We start from the raw sequence: 15,383 nt of genomic DNA, 5'->3' as shown, positions 1-15,383 counted from the left end.
AATAGCCCAGCATAATCAGAAGTAAACCTAAATTTATAAGTAACATTAGAGAAATGATAATCAGGAAGAAATCTCTCCTTATCGATGAAAAGAATGACCATGGGAATTCAGGCATCATTCTGGGTCTTATCATCATAGGCAAACCCACAGATAAGTCAGCTGTTGCAGGAGCAGACGAGATACAATGAGCCCTTTCCCGTAGCTCAGTTCCAAGGTCCAGCATTACCCAGCCTGGTAAAGTAAACAGGGCTCTGACTGTCACTTCCCCTGGGAGAAGCTGCTGCCTGACTCCAGGGATGCTCCCACTGGTCTCAGGAATGGAGCCTTATAAGAGAGCCCTCTGATGCTGACAGTGGAAAATCTCAACGTGGCACTAAGGATTAAGTCAATGCCGAGCATGGAGTCCCAGTTCCATCACACTGATATCCTTCTGGAGAGGATGCAGCTAAAATGTTTAAGCCAGAAAGACCAGACTCAAATGTGGAAAATAGACTCCTTACTTTACAGCTGAACACATCTTAAGCTGAAGAAATATACAATATACTAGTCCTTAACATGCTATCACTTGGTTCACTTCCTTCTCATTTCTCTTGCTTTATTATTGTTCTCACTAAACTCCAGATAATTTTTCATAAAGTAATTCTAAAGGAGGCTAAAATGCTTACCTTTCATAAATCATGACTTCCCAACACAGAAGTACAAAGAATCATAAATCATGACTTCTGTAACTTGTAAGAAAGAAGCATATAATTTCATTTGTGTAAACACAAACTTGTCACAAAATAGCTTAAAAACTAAGTTTGAAAGAACATGCACAGAGACTTTCCCATTGGTTGGTTTGGGATAGCCCATGATTTCTATTCATGTAACATCTTTTCTACCATAAACATTTATTACTTGCATGGTTTGGGAACTTAAAAAAGGAAGTGGGAAGTATTGAAAGCAGTTGCCAATGGAAGTGATCAACATCAGACATTATAATTAATTATTTCAAAACTCTAGAAACAAATGGCTAACATTAGACTTCCAACAGCATTGCTTTGTTTACAGCAATATCACACCATTGCCAAAAGTCCATCCACTTGAATAACATGAGTTTGAACTGTGGGAATCTGCTTACACATAGATCTTTTTCAATAAATACTTACTACAGTACTAGGGTATCCAGGATTGGTTGAATTCATGGAAATGGAACCGCAGATAGGTAACCACAGATAATGGAGAGCCTTCCATAAAGTTATATGTGGATTTCTGACTGACTAGGAAGTCGGCACCCCTGACCTCCAGTTATCCAAGAGTCCACTGTGATTGCTGGCAGTATGATTTTGAAACATAAGAACAGGATGGGCACAAATGACAGCTTACTTACTCTCCTGAAATAGCCACTAATTCCACAAATTACCTGCTTGTTGTTCAAGAGAGAGACCATCAGATATAAAATAAATAAGGATGTCTCCTATCAATGAATTGGAAAATGCATTTATTTAAAAAATTACTGTGTCACAACTGGCATTCACGAGTACTCTTTTTGCTTCCACTTTTAATGGAGGCTACAAGGCAAGAGGCAGATATCAAATTTTCCCTAAGGCATTTCAATTGGTTCTATTAATCTCTCTCTGACTTCAAGATAAATGTTTAAAAATAAATGCCTGGCTTAACATTTTACAAAAGCTTTTTTCAAATATTAATTTTTCGACTGTGCACCACAAGAAAGAAATTTTGCATCCAGATTCTAAGTCAAGAGCAACTCAATGAGACTGAAATCACCCAAAGCAGCCCAGCCTCCATCTTTTCATCTCAATCATTCACTGGCTTGCTGGAGCACACTTGACACCCGCTGTCACTTAACAATTGTCTTATCTTCAAGAGCTGACATTTTGACAAACCTCACTCTGGCTACCAACTCAAATGGTTCCACCTTTCCCACATCTTGCCTCCTGTTGAATTTATCTTTCCCCATCACTGTTCTCTCCAGTTAATGCTGCTTTTTTCTTCTTGTTTTAGTCCCAGGCTTCTTAAACTAGGATGTATACCTCCACCTTCACCCTAGTGTAAGGCCTAGTCATGGGAAAATGTGGCATATATTTTTTAATTATTTATTTTACTCAATAATAAATAGTTTAATACTTAAATACAGACATATCATGGAATATTAAATATTTTTAAAATATAGTTTAAGACTTTAAAACTTACAAAGCCTCTGATAGGCTACTTTGAGTCAAGCCCCCAAGCCCTGGGGCTAAGCTTCTCTTCTTAGTTATTACGTACAGTTCACAGGAAGTCTGAGAAGTGTTAACCTAGCCTATTCAGCCTCCTCTTGGTTTCACAGGCCCTGGTTAACCATTCCCAACTAAATTCTCTCTGACCTATGAGATTTCCAAGTACTCTTGCTGCTGCTGCTGCTGCTGCTGCTGCTGCTGCTGCTGCTGCTGCTGCTGCTGCTGCTAAGTCGCTTCAGTTGTGTCCAACTCTGTGCGACCCCACAGACGGCAGCCCACCAGGCTCTGCCATCCCTGGGATTCTCCAGGCAAGAACACTGGAGTGGGCTGCCATTTCCTTCTCCACCAAGTACTCTTAGCTCCCCCATTAAAACCTTATTTGGATTAACCCAATCCATTTCTCAGTGTTAATTCCAGGGTATCACAGAGAAATTCCCACTACAATAGTTTGTAGAACCATGCCATTCAACCAGTCCTAGGCACCAGCCAGCACCAGCCAATCCCCTTGCTCATCTATGATATGCATTCAAACTTTTTCCACTTTCATTATTTCAAACGTACTTGACTCCCCCAAAGAATAGCTTCATTGCCCACTCTACAGAGACTGAAGTGATTTTAAGTGAACTCCCCTCCCCACGGACTTCCCTGGTGGCTCAGACGGTAAAGCGTTTGTCTACGATGTGGCAGCCCCAGGTTTGATCCCTGGGTTGGGAAGATCCCTTGGAGAAGGAAATGGTAATCTACTCCAGTACTATTGCCTAGAAAATCCCATGGACAGAGGAGCCTGGTAGGCTACAGTCCATGGGGTCGCAAAGAGTTGGACACGACTGAGCGACTTCATGTTCACGTTCACGTTCCCCTCCCCACGAAATGTCACAGGACGTGGCACATCACTTCTTTCTCCTCTCTAATCTTAAAGCAGTGTCCCTATTGTTTTCTAAAACCAAGCCCAGGCTCCTGGCCTACCTTTGCCAGTCTCTTCTTTTCATCTTTCCCACTATTTCTTGTATCTTTGGCCTCTGTCTTTTCCCTCTCAGATGACAAGGACTGTTGTTGCTTCTTTTGAAAAGGGATCATTTCTTAATCCTGCTTCTCCCTAAATTCCTAAATTCCTTTCATTGCCAACCTTCTTGAAAGAATAGTTTATGTTCATGGAATTCATTTCTTCTCTTCCCATTGTCCTCTTGAACCCCTGCAAATAGACTTCCGCCTTCACCAAGCCAATGGACCATTCTCACTAAGTCTACAAGGGACCCACTCACTACTATCCCAGCTCTCTGCTCTGAATTTATCCCGCTTCAACTCCCAAAGAACGGGCGAGTTATCCTTAACTCTCTTTCCTTGTCTTCACTCCACACCCTCCTGTTTTTTCTCATACCTGACTACTCCTGCAACATCTCATTCATCACCAGTTCCAATATTCAGTCTTTCCTTTCACAGACTTTCACTTGGCAAATGGATGCATCCCATGTCTTCAACAATCACCCCAGTGCAGAGGACTCTCAACTCCAGAGCCTTCAGCCCTTAGCCCAGTACTAAATCACTAGCCCAATTCCACTGCCTGTGGGGTATTCTCAAGTAGAAACCCTGAGAATAGTCTGATACATAGAACAGAATGAGTGTTCTATATGAGCAGTGGTTTGACCTTGGGCAAATCATGGAACATGAGTCCCAGTTAATAAAAACAGTAGTACTTCCCTCAAAGATTTGCTAGTGCAGATTCAGTAACATAAAAGTAGGAAATTTGATTTATATTGATTTAAATATAGCACTTCATTTGTCAGGAAGGCCTATAATACAGCACTTAACAAATAAGAACTCATTTAATCCTCACAAGGACCCTTGGAGGCAAGTTGTACTATTATCCCCATTTCACAGATGAAAACTCTGAGACACAGCCAACCTATGTAGCCTCCCCAGGTGACGCAACTAAAAAGTGACAAAGCCTGATTCCAATCCAGGCAGTTTAGCTCCAAAAGCTACGCTAAGCTGCCTCTCTTTATACTGCCTACCTGCCTTTTAACACACTGCAGAAATCAAATTATCATCATTAAATAAAAAATCCAGAACATCAGACCACCCTTGCAATTCAGATTTCATTCATGAGTTCCATGTTGGTTAACAACACCAGTCCTGTAAACTACAACTTCCTCATCCGCTTAACTTCCTCTCTCACCCCCAGAACCTCTTGCTGCCAGATCTTATTTGGTCCACCTCCAAAATGGTTGAATTATTCCCACCGCCAGTGCTTCACATCCAGTCTATTTCATTGGTACATGCAAAAAAAAAGAAAAGACCTCTTATATACTGGGACAATTAGTAAAACTTGTACAACAGACAACAGTTGTATATCAATACCAAATTTCCCAATTTAAAAGAAGTGTGCTAAGTTATATAAATGAAAGCTCTTATTTTTAGGAAACACACACTGAAATATTTAGGGGTAAAAGAGGCATGATATCTGCAACTTTACTCTCACACGGCTTAGAAAGAGCTCTTAGTAATACATATGTGAGAGAACAGTAAAGGAAATGTGGCAGAACGTTAACTGGTAAATCCAGTTGAAGAATTCCTGCAAATTTTCTTTAAATTTAAAATTATTTCAAAGTACAAATCTGAAAACCAAAACCACCAGCAGTTTCCTCGCTGCCCCTGACCATGGCCCTCCTGCCACTCCACTTCCCACATCCCTCCACCAGGGTATATCCATGGCCCTTCTGCCCCTCCACTTCCCAAGTCCCTGCACTAGGGTGTAGAAGGCTCACTCACCACACAGACCAATCAAGTGTGAAGTACCCAGCTGGCATGCAAAGCAATCCACAACCTCCCCTGACTTCTATTCCAGTCTCCTGGCATCCTTCCCAATAACATCGTTCCCACAACTTCCCTCCCCACGACCGGTTCCCCATGTCCCCTGACCCCACTGCATCCCAGGCTCAGCATTTTCCTGCATCCAGGCCTTTGAAGAGGCTGCTTCCTTTGCCTAGGCTAGGACTCCCTTTCTTCCTAAAAACAAACACTGAGGTCATATCCTTCCCTCAAAGCCTAATCGGAATCCAATGTCATCCCAAGTGGCTTTCTAGGTCCGCCCAGCTAGAATTTGTTCACTTACCCTGCCTCCTAAAGCAGGTGTTTGCTCTGTGTAGAACTTACCTCCATTCTTCAACCTTGCGCTAGAGATTCTGTGCTAGAAATTCCATGTGTCTTTGATCTAGGAGATCAGGAGTTTGCAGAAGATGGTAATAATGTGGTTTTCCTTACACCCCCACTTCCTCTTATATAATTTTGAAGAAATTATGTATTTCATAATTTTTTTAAAAAACTGCGTGCTGCCAGGGCTGATCACGGACCCAGGGCAACAGACGGGAAGGGACAGGAGAAGGCAGCAGCTCTGGCAGTGAGCATGGAAGATGGGAGGTTCTTATTAGGGCACACGCCCCAGTCTTGGCAGCTTCTACCTCTGCAAGGAAAGGAAAGAAGAAAAGGAATGACCCTGCTCTCAGTCAGTTCAGTCTGTCGTCCACCCCTCAACACGCACACCCCCTCACACAGACCTCCCAGAGTCTCTGCCCTGTGCTGGCCGCCCTTGAGGCTGCGGCCAGCAGAAAGTGTGCTTGTGGAACTTCCCTGGCTGTGTATGAGAGCTTCACCCAGTCTAAGTCCTTGAATGACTTTGCTTTCAATACTTTGCCTTTTCAACTTAAGGGGGGGAAAACACCAAGCCTTGTAAGAAAACTTACCCAAAATAAGAGTAGTTAACTTTATAGAAAGTTCTAGGTTAAAAGGAAAGCAAGCATGCTTAAGTAAAATGGAAACCGAACACCCTTTGCCTTTCAAGTCATCTTTTCCCTAATGCCATGGTCCGTAAGCATCTTGACCTTCTTCTGGTGCACAGGGGTTCCACTCAGGTTAGGGCTCAGATCCAGTGTGCATCTCTTCCTCTTACTGACACAGATTTGGGCTTAAGTGACTTACCAAAGCTTATGTTACCCTACAGTGGCTCCAAGTTTGTTAGTGGGTTTATTTGTTCTTTGGGGAGAGTTTAGGACCAAAGTCTGAGACTTGGGAGTTGACACACTTACACCCAGAGAAGTAGATAAGACTCTTAAGGGAGAAGGGAAGAAAAATAAAAGACCAAGACTAGGATGATGGGAAAACCTGCATTTAGAGCACAGTAAGTCACCCTTTCATCCCCAAATATGTCTTCTCCATGAAACTTTCAGGTGAGTACTTCTTAAAGACCATCCTGCTGTGAGAAACACCAATATTCATCACTCTTGAATCAGACTTAGGCAAGACTCACAGCTTTGTATAAAACAGATAGCCAACAAGGACCTACTATATAGCATAGGGAACTGTACTCTATCTTATAATAACCTATAATGAAAAAGAATCTGAAAAAAGGACATATATGTGTATTTATATGTATAACTGAATCACTTTGCTGTGCACTTGAATCTAACATAACATTGTAAATCAACTACACTTCAACTAAAAAAAAGAAAAAGACCCACTGTTTTTTCTTTCATTCATTCAACAAATATTGACTGAATGTCTGGTGCATATCAGAACCTATTCTACATACTGAGGATACCTTAGTGTACCAAACAAAGTTCCTGCTTGCAGAGAATTTACCAGAACTACACATCACTTTCATAATCTTGTAATATTTGAAATCTCAGGCATTTCCTAGAATAAGTGATTTATTCCCTATGATCGTCACTTCTCTCATCTGTTAAATGGGAACATCAAAACTCTACCACCTACATCACATAGGACTGCAAGGAGAATTGGGGGGAAGAAAGCATCTATAAGGTGCTTAGTACGGAGCCTCACAGTCAGTAGATAACCAGTAAATGGTAATGTGATTATGATTACACACTACCCTAAAACCTGAGTCAACATTCATTTGTCTCTCAGATCTAAACCTTGTAAATAATACTGCCACTGTGTCCTAAATCTAGTAATTCAGATACATCTCTCACAATTTTATTTTTACTTCTGTACTCAACTGTAGAGTGTACTCAATACTTTAAACTCACTTCAAGAAATCAGTGTAGAATTACAAGTTTTCTATTTTTCCTAATATACATTAAATTCATAAATACTACAATTCATAATTACTAATTCATATTTACTAATTCATAATTACTACAATTTAAATGGTTTATTCATGTGACACAGCACCCGAAATTAACTCCGATATCACTGGAAGTACGCTGAGTCTTCTTTGGGAAACACTTCTCCATATGCTCCTCTTTGCAGCGCTGATCTCTATGTCTAAATTTGGTTTATTACACCTTTCGGCGAGCTCCAGAGTCTGCCATCCTCTCCCAGTTCACACTGCTGCTCCCCTAAGGCAGCCTCCCTTTAACATGACTGTCATAGTTTACCAGTTTCTACCCCTGAAACCAGATCATGTCTCCCCTGCCCCAAACCCACCAACAGATTCCTGTCTCCTTAGAATAAATGCAAAGACCTTACTGCACTCTACCGAGCCCTATGTGATCTGGCCCCTGCTTGTCTCCTCACCACATTGCCTACCACTCTTCCCACTGGAAACTGCAGTTTTACTGAACATTATTCAGACAGCCTTTGCATCTGCTTTCCCTCTGCCTGTAGCATCCTCCCCCCGCCCACCCCCGTCGTCGCAGCTCACTCCCTGACTTCAGAGGCCCTTCGTGAATATCTGCTCACTCCTCAGTCATCATCATCATTCTTACTCACCTTATTTTATTTTGACCAAAACACTTATCACCTTTAAACATCAAATGAGGTGCATTCATGCATTTGTTTCCTGTCTGTCAAGCCCCTCTAGACTATAAGCTCCAGGAAGGCCTGCATTTTGTCTATATTGCACTTTACTGTATTACAAATGCCTGTAGTATGGAAGCCACTCACCAAGTATTTGTTGGTGAAGGCATGAGTGAATGCACAAAGGGTGGATGGTGAGGATTCTTTGAGATATGTTCAGCTTGAGGTTTCTCCAAACTCACAGAGTGGGCAGGAAGAAATGCAAATGTAGAGTTTAGGAGAAACTAAAGCAAAAAGCAAGAACACCGGAAAGCAAGACTAAAAAAGCACAGACCCACCCACCAAAGCCCTCCAAATGCTACTGGAATGTTGGCCCCAAAATAAAGAAATTAGTTGGAGACAGAATAGAGCTCAGGGATGGATATGGATAGAAATTAAAAAGCACTCACTTCATTATACAAGAATTTGTAGTGTATAATTTAGTTTAAAAAGGAGGGGAGAGAGGCATATATGTAAATAAATCAAATTTTTTATTTTAGCCTTTAATGGGAAGCTGCTCCCTCATCAAACTTTGAAAATAAGTAACAAGGTAGAATTCAGATATTTTTTTTCCTACCCAGTCTGTAGAAGTGTTAACAAACTGTAAAACTTCTGAAACAAAGACTGCTAAGATGGAGAAAGAGAGTGAAATGACACCTGGGAACCTGAGGCCCCAGTTCATGGCCTCCCTATAGCTACATCCTTTGACCCACAGCTTTGTATTCATTCAGTCTGACCCTAAGGTTCCGCCATGACTTGCTTTGGCCAATGGGATATTAGCAAATGTGATAGGAATCAAGCCTTGAAAAACACATGTGCCTTGCCATCTACCTTCTTGCATGACAGAGCTTTCCCCTTTGGGACCCTGGCCTGGCCACCACCATAAGGACATGTCTGGAGCAGACTGCTAGATAGATGAGAGCAGAGATAAGAAATACATGGGGAGTATTAAGCTTCCTCAATCAAGAGTATCACAGACCCCCAGTTAACCTCTAATGCGTGAGGAAGGCCAGCTAAAATAATCAGAAAATGGCTTCGATAAACAGAACTCCCCCAGCTAACCAGTAGACTCATAGAAAATAATAAAGGGTTATCATTTCAAGATACTATATTTTCGAGGAGTTTGTTAACCAGAAGTAGGTTAAAAACTGATAAAACTTAGATAGATAACTTTCCTCCAAATAACAAAGGTTAAAAACAGAGGTAGAAGTCAAAAGACCTTAAATGACAAGTTACCTAAGCAATAGAGGGTGTAATTTTCTAATTAGTTTTTTAAGCCATTTGAAAACAATAGGAATATATCCAAATATGTGCAACACAGTTGCAAGTCAAAGTTAAATTATTAGTGTCCCCTTAAATTATAAAAGTGGGGTAATCTTTTATGAATATAAACATCAGACACCTAGTATTCTGCATAGGCCCCAATAAAAACAAAATAGGACCACATATGTTCTCTTCACCCCTCAATCATTCTACCCTAGTCATCACAGGGGACTTCTGTTTTCCACAGCACTAGAGTCTTTAATTTTCATTAAAGTAAACTACTCTTTCTTTCATCTTAAAAAAATTAACAACCTTACCAGACTCACTCACAGAACTGTAGCTAAAATAAAACCAACCATAATTTGCTTCTGTTCAGACTTCTGTACTGACAAAAGCATTATCTTTTTCCCCTTCCAAGGTTACCCTTCTTCTTTGTTCCTTTATACATTTTCCAGGAGATCTGCACAAAAGCATAAACTTCCACGTTAGACAAGTGAATAAGGACACAAACGTGGAACAATGTATACGTTGTTTGAAGAGGTCTTCTCATCCAAGCATCCTTCACGCTCACAGCCTCACACATGGCCACAATTTTAGTCTCACAGAATGCATTTTATATTCTACTCCATAAACATATACATCCTTCTATAAGAAGAAACCGGGCCAAACTGAGAATGTTATTAAAGTTACAAGTAATAATACACTGGTAAAGTCCTCCACATGCTCAGCCCCACGCTTCCCCTCACACGGTGTCTTAGCTCATTCAGGCTGGCACACCAAAATACCACAGGCTAGGTGGCTCATAAACAGCAGATATTTACTTCTCACAGTTCTGGAGGCTGGAAGTCTGAAATCAGGAAGCCAGCATGGCTGGGTGAGGGCCCTCTTCCAAGTTGTAGACTTGTTTCATCCTCAAATGGCAGAGAGGCTAGGGAGCTCTGTGGGGCTCTTTAGAAGGACACTAACCTCATTCATCAGGGCTCTGCCCTCATGACCTGATGACCTCTCAAATGGCTCGCTTCTTAATACCAGTATATTGGTTATTGGGATTTCAACACATGAATTTGGGGGCAGACACAAACATTCAGCCCACAGCACGTGGTCATCAGAGCCTGGGGTCCTATCTCCCTTTTATAGGCATGGACACTGAAGCTGGGGGTGATAGTGTGACTTCCTTGACGTTTCTGCTCCATAAAGTGACTAAATCAAAATTCAAACCCAAGTTCAGAGGCCTTTTCTATACGCTATACTGTAAAGTAATACATTACTGGAAAACTATAAAAAAAAAAAAAAAGCCTTTTCACAGAAAAGAAAAAGACCGGGAATATATGTAAGAAGATAAAGAATGGATAGATGTGTGAGAAAAGAGACAACAGAGGCATTTACTCTTACATTGGACAACTAAGAAAAGCAGCTAGCAACTGCTAACATTTCTAGAACATTCTACAGAACACAATGGAAAAACCACATAATTTTCTATCATGTTATGCACCAGCAGTAGAACAAGTATCTAAGACAGGATTTCCTCACAACTTCACATGTATTTTCACCTCTTAATGTTCTAAATGTGTTATTATGGGCTGTATGTCCTTTATTCAACATAGGCTACTGCAATAAATTCTTGTTTATCAAAAATACATCTAGAAAAAATTTATATCTAGGACAGTCAGTGCTAGATAATTGAATCTGCAGACTGCGTGAGACTACTAAACAAAGCAACAGCTGGTTTATTTCAGACTCTGCACATCTTGAAAGCTCTAGATTAGGGTTTGGCAAACTTTTTCTGTAAAAGGTCTGTAAAAGATAGTAAATACTTTTGGCCTGTGGGCCATATGGTCTCTGTGGCAACTTCTCAACTCTGCCCTGGTGTGAGCAGCAGTAGACAATGTACAGACAAATGACATGGATATGTTTCAATAAAACTTTATTTATAAAATCAGATTTTGCTCAAAGACAGTAGTTTCCCAATTCCTGTTGTAAAGCATAGCAATCACCCAGAAGAATAAAATGGATTTATGCTCTTATCTACTTTCAGTGTAGGACTGACATCCTGAGCCAATGTCTGTTCTTCCATTTGGTACACAATTTTTTAAAACTGGGCTATTTTCTTGCTTACAACCTATAACCAAATTCAAGCAGTTATTTCAAATCAAGGATTCTAACTTAGGCTAGTACAGTGAAGGCCAAAAGCCTTCAGAACACAGCCCAAGGACTGAAACAACAGAGCAGTCTGGACCCACTAGCTTAGGGGCAAAACACTTTCTCCCTGAACACTTTACCATCTTAAGCATTTCGATATTAAATGGCTCAATACCATTGAGGATGTTGACTTTGAATCAACAAAGGAAAGATTCCATTTAATCCCTTTAACACAGAAAAAACACGGAGACACATAAGATCTATTTGGAGAGACCCGTGAGCACTGGCTAGAAGAAATTTTAGAACTAACTGAAGAAATTGTAGCTGTCTAGAATAAATACTTTATGAAATAATCAATTCCCCAGATAAAAATAATAGACAAACATATATAAAGCACTTACTATGCATTATTCATCATTCCAAGTGTTTCCAGTCCAGTTCAGTTCAGTTCAGTCGCTCAGTCGTGTCTAGCTCTTTGCGACCCCATGAATCGCAGCACGCCAGGCCTCTCTGTCCATCACCAACTCCCGGAATTCACTCAGACTCACGTCCATTGAGTCAGTGATGCCATCCAGCCATCTCATCCTCGGTCATCCTCTTCTCCTCCTGCCCACAATCCCTCCCAGCATTAGAGTCTTTTCCAATGAGTCAACTCTTCTCATGAGGTGGCCAAAGTACTGGAGTTTCAGCTTTAGCATCATTCCTTCCAAAAGAAATCCCAGGGCTGATCTCCTTCAGAATGGACTGGTTGGATCTCCTTGCAGTCCAAGGGACTCTCAAGAGTCTTCTCCAACACACACTTCAAAAGCATCAATTCTTCGGCGCTCAGCTTTCTTCACAGTCCAACTCTCACATCCATACATGACCACTGGAAAACCATAGCCTTGACTAGATGGACCTTAGTCGGCAAAGTAATGTCTCTGCTTTTGAATATGCCATCTAGGTTGGGCATAACTTTCCTTCCAAGGAGTAAGCGTCTTTTAATTTCAAGGCTGCAGTCACCATCTGCAGTGATTTTGGAGCCCAAAAAAATAAAGTCTGACTCTATTTCCACTGTTTCCCCATCTATTTGCCATGAAGTGATGGGACCGGATGCCATGATCTTCATTTTCTGAATGTTGAGCTTACCTATATTAATTTACCTGAAGTACACAGCAATCTAACCAGGTAGGTACCATTATAATCCCATTTTTCAGACAATGAATTGAGGTACAGGGAGACTGAATAACTTGCTCAGAGTAACACAGCCACTCAGAATAGAATCTGGCCCCAGGCACCATTTCTTCAATTGCTAAGAAATGCCCAGCCATTACCTTTTGACTGTATGTAGGCTGCCTTATTCAAAGACCATGAACGCGATTCAACATGTGCAAAATCTTTACTAAATAGAACGTAATCTTTAGAATTTAACAGTTGAGAAATGTCATTGTTTTTCAATGCCTGAGGGTAACGACTATAAGTGTTTATTATTTTTGTTCAGATCCACCAAAATGAAAAGATTGCTTGTATGTTAGATTGAAGATATTTTATTCTTTTTCAGTGTTGCCTTTAAAATTGATTTTGGAATGTGCCAGGAAGATAAACAAGTAAATGGAGTTGTGGGAAAATTATTTTTAGGCACTCTTATTTCAATCAGATAAATATGAGGATATGAAATAAGTTAGTCTTTCAATTTCTTAGGTCAGGACATGAAAATTATATGTTTACTTGCTGTCTTTATTTCTTAAATAGCTTAATTGTAAATTTGGCTTATATTGGAAGAAAGCAATTTGGTTGTCAAAATAACTGAGGTTACTACTGACTTATCACCCAACAAAAATATTTGATCCTAATATATCCAGAGTAAAGGACTAAAATGGTTTATGATGTTTATTAAGAGAAAATTAAAAGTTTGTGGGGAGATTTCTTTTAAATAGCAATGATCTAAAAAATATTTTTGGTTACTGAGTAGGCATCTGTGTTCTTTTTCATTTGTGATATAAATATTTTTGCTAATCTCCAAAAGTTCAAAGTAGAGAGAAATCTCTGCAGCATCTAGAAAATAGAGAGGCTGCAAACCAAGTTTATATTAATTCCATCATTTGCACAACTCCAGGCAAGAAAAACAGTTGTCCAAAAGCTATACATTCTCTTCATAAGCAGTTTTCCTCAATAATAAGCTAGCATTCCCTGCAAAATTTACACAACACTCAAGGAACAGGAAAAGAGTAGAGAAGGCTTGAACAGTTTATATTTGCTGCCCATTTTTCATTTTCTTCCTACCCTTCTCTAAAAATACAAAGCAAGACATTCAAACAATTGATACAGAAGAGGAAGAGATAGGTGGAAAGAGAAAAGCATCCCATTATCACTTTCTTCACTACTGGACATAAATATTAAATCAATGGTAACTCCTATAATCATAATTTTCAGTTATATATTAATAGTCTTGGAAAACTGTTACCATATGGGACTAAGATTGGAAAAGTTCTTAATTTTTTCTAGGTGATAAAGATTATAATTTTTTAATTTAACTTATACATAGTGGCTAAACTCAAAGCTTAGATTCTACACAGACAGATAACAGAAGGAAGAGGATAGGAGACAAGAGGAGAGGAAATGAGAAGAGAGGAGAGGGGACAGGAAGAGAGGGAAAGGCAAGGGAAGGGAGGGGAGGAGAAGAAGAGAAAACAAAGATGAGAAAAGAACAAAATATATGACATAAATTGGTGAGTTGATCACCAAACCAACTTTCTATTTTTCCCAGAGACAAGTAAGATTCATGCCCCAGCCTCCTTTCTATTAAGCGGGGCCTTTACATAACCAAACTCTGGTGTAAAAAATGTGAGCAGTCCTCCATGTATTTTTCCCTCTGTCAAAGCACAAGCACTTGGAAACTGGAAATAATTAGGTGATGAGAAGTGTCATAAGAAAACCACCTGAATGAGGGAAATTCACCCATCAGGAATATTCATTTTGGTAAATGGGTATAACCACTATGGAAAACAGAATGGAAGTACCTCAAAAAATTAAAAATAGAAGCACCATATGATCCATAAAACCCACTTCTGGATATACATCTGAAGGAAATGAAATCATTATCTCAAAGGGAGATCTGCACCATAGCGGCACTATTCATAATAGCCTAGAAACAACGTAAGTGTCCAACCGTGGATGGATGGGTTTTAAAAAGTGATACACACACACACACACACACACAGAGTAGAATATTCAGTTCAGTTCAGTTCAGTCACTCAGTCGTGTCCGACTCTTTGCGACCCCATGAATCGCAGCACACCAGGCCTCCCTGTCCATCACCAACTCCCGGAGTTCACTCAGACTCGTGTCCATTGAGTCAGTGATGCCATCCAGCCATTTCATCCTCTGTCATCCCCTTCTCCTCCTGCCCCCAATCCCTCCCAGCATTAGAGTCTTTTCCAATGAGTCAGCTCTTCGCATGAGGTGGCCAAAGTACTGGAGTTTCAGCTTTAGCATCAGTCCTTCCAAGAAACACCCAGGACTGATCTCCTTTAGGATGGACTGGTTGGATCTCCTTGCAGTCCAAGGGACTCTCAAGAGTCTTCTCCAACACCACAGTTCAAAAGCATCAATTCTTTGGCGCTCAGCTTTCTTCACAGTCCAACTCTCACATCCATACATGACCACTGGAAAACCATAGCCTTGACTAGATGGACCTTAGTCGGCAAAGTAATGTCTCTGCTTTTGAATATGCTATCTAGGTTGGTCATAGCTTTCCTTCCAAGGAGTAAGCATCTTTTAATTTCATGGCTGCAATCACCATCTGCAGTGATTTTGGAGTAGAACATTACTCAGCCATAAAAAAGAAGGAAAATCTTGCCATTTGCAATAATATGTTTATAACTTGAGGGCACTGTACTAAGTAAAATAAGTCAGGTACAGAAAGGCAAATATTGTGTAACTTCATTTATGTGTGGAATCCTAAAAAGTTTATAGAAAGAGATAGTAGTA

General features: G+C 40.3%; 1 protein-coding gene across 2 annotated transcripts in view; it reads right to left on the bottom strand.

Moving 5' to 3' along the window:
• Positions 1-15,383, bottom strand: part of PDE4D (phosphodiesterase 4D) — a 1,582,769-nt gene that overhangs the window by 1,557,008 nt on the left and 10,378 nt on the right. The gene's annotated exons all lie outside the window — the stretch shown is intronic.

The sequence above is a fragment of the Ovis aries genome, chromosome 16 (assembly GCF_016772045.2).
Source record: "Ovis aries strain OAR_USU_Benz2616 breed Rambouillet chromosome 16, ARS-UI_Ramb_v3.0, whole genome shotgun sequence".
NCBI lineage: Eukaryota > Metazoa > Chordata > Mammalia > Artiodactyla > Bovidae > Ovis > Ovis aries.
Note: the sequence above shows the minus strand (reverse complement) of the source record. Positions and strands in the feature narration are given on the sequence as shown.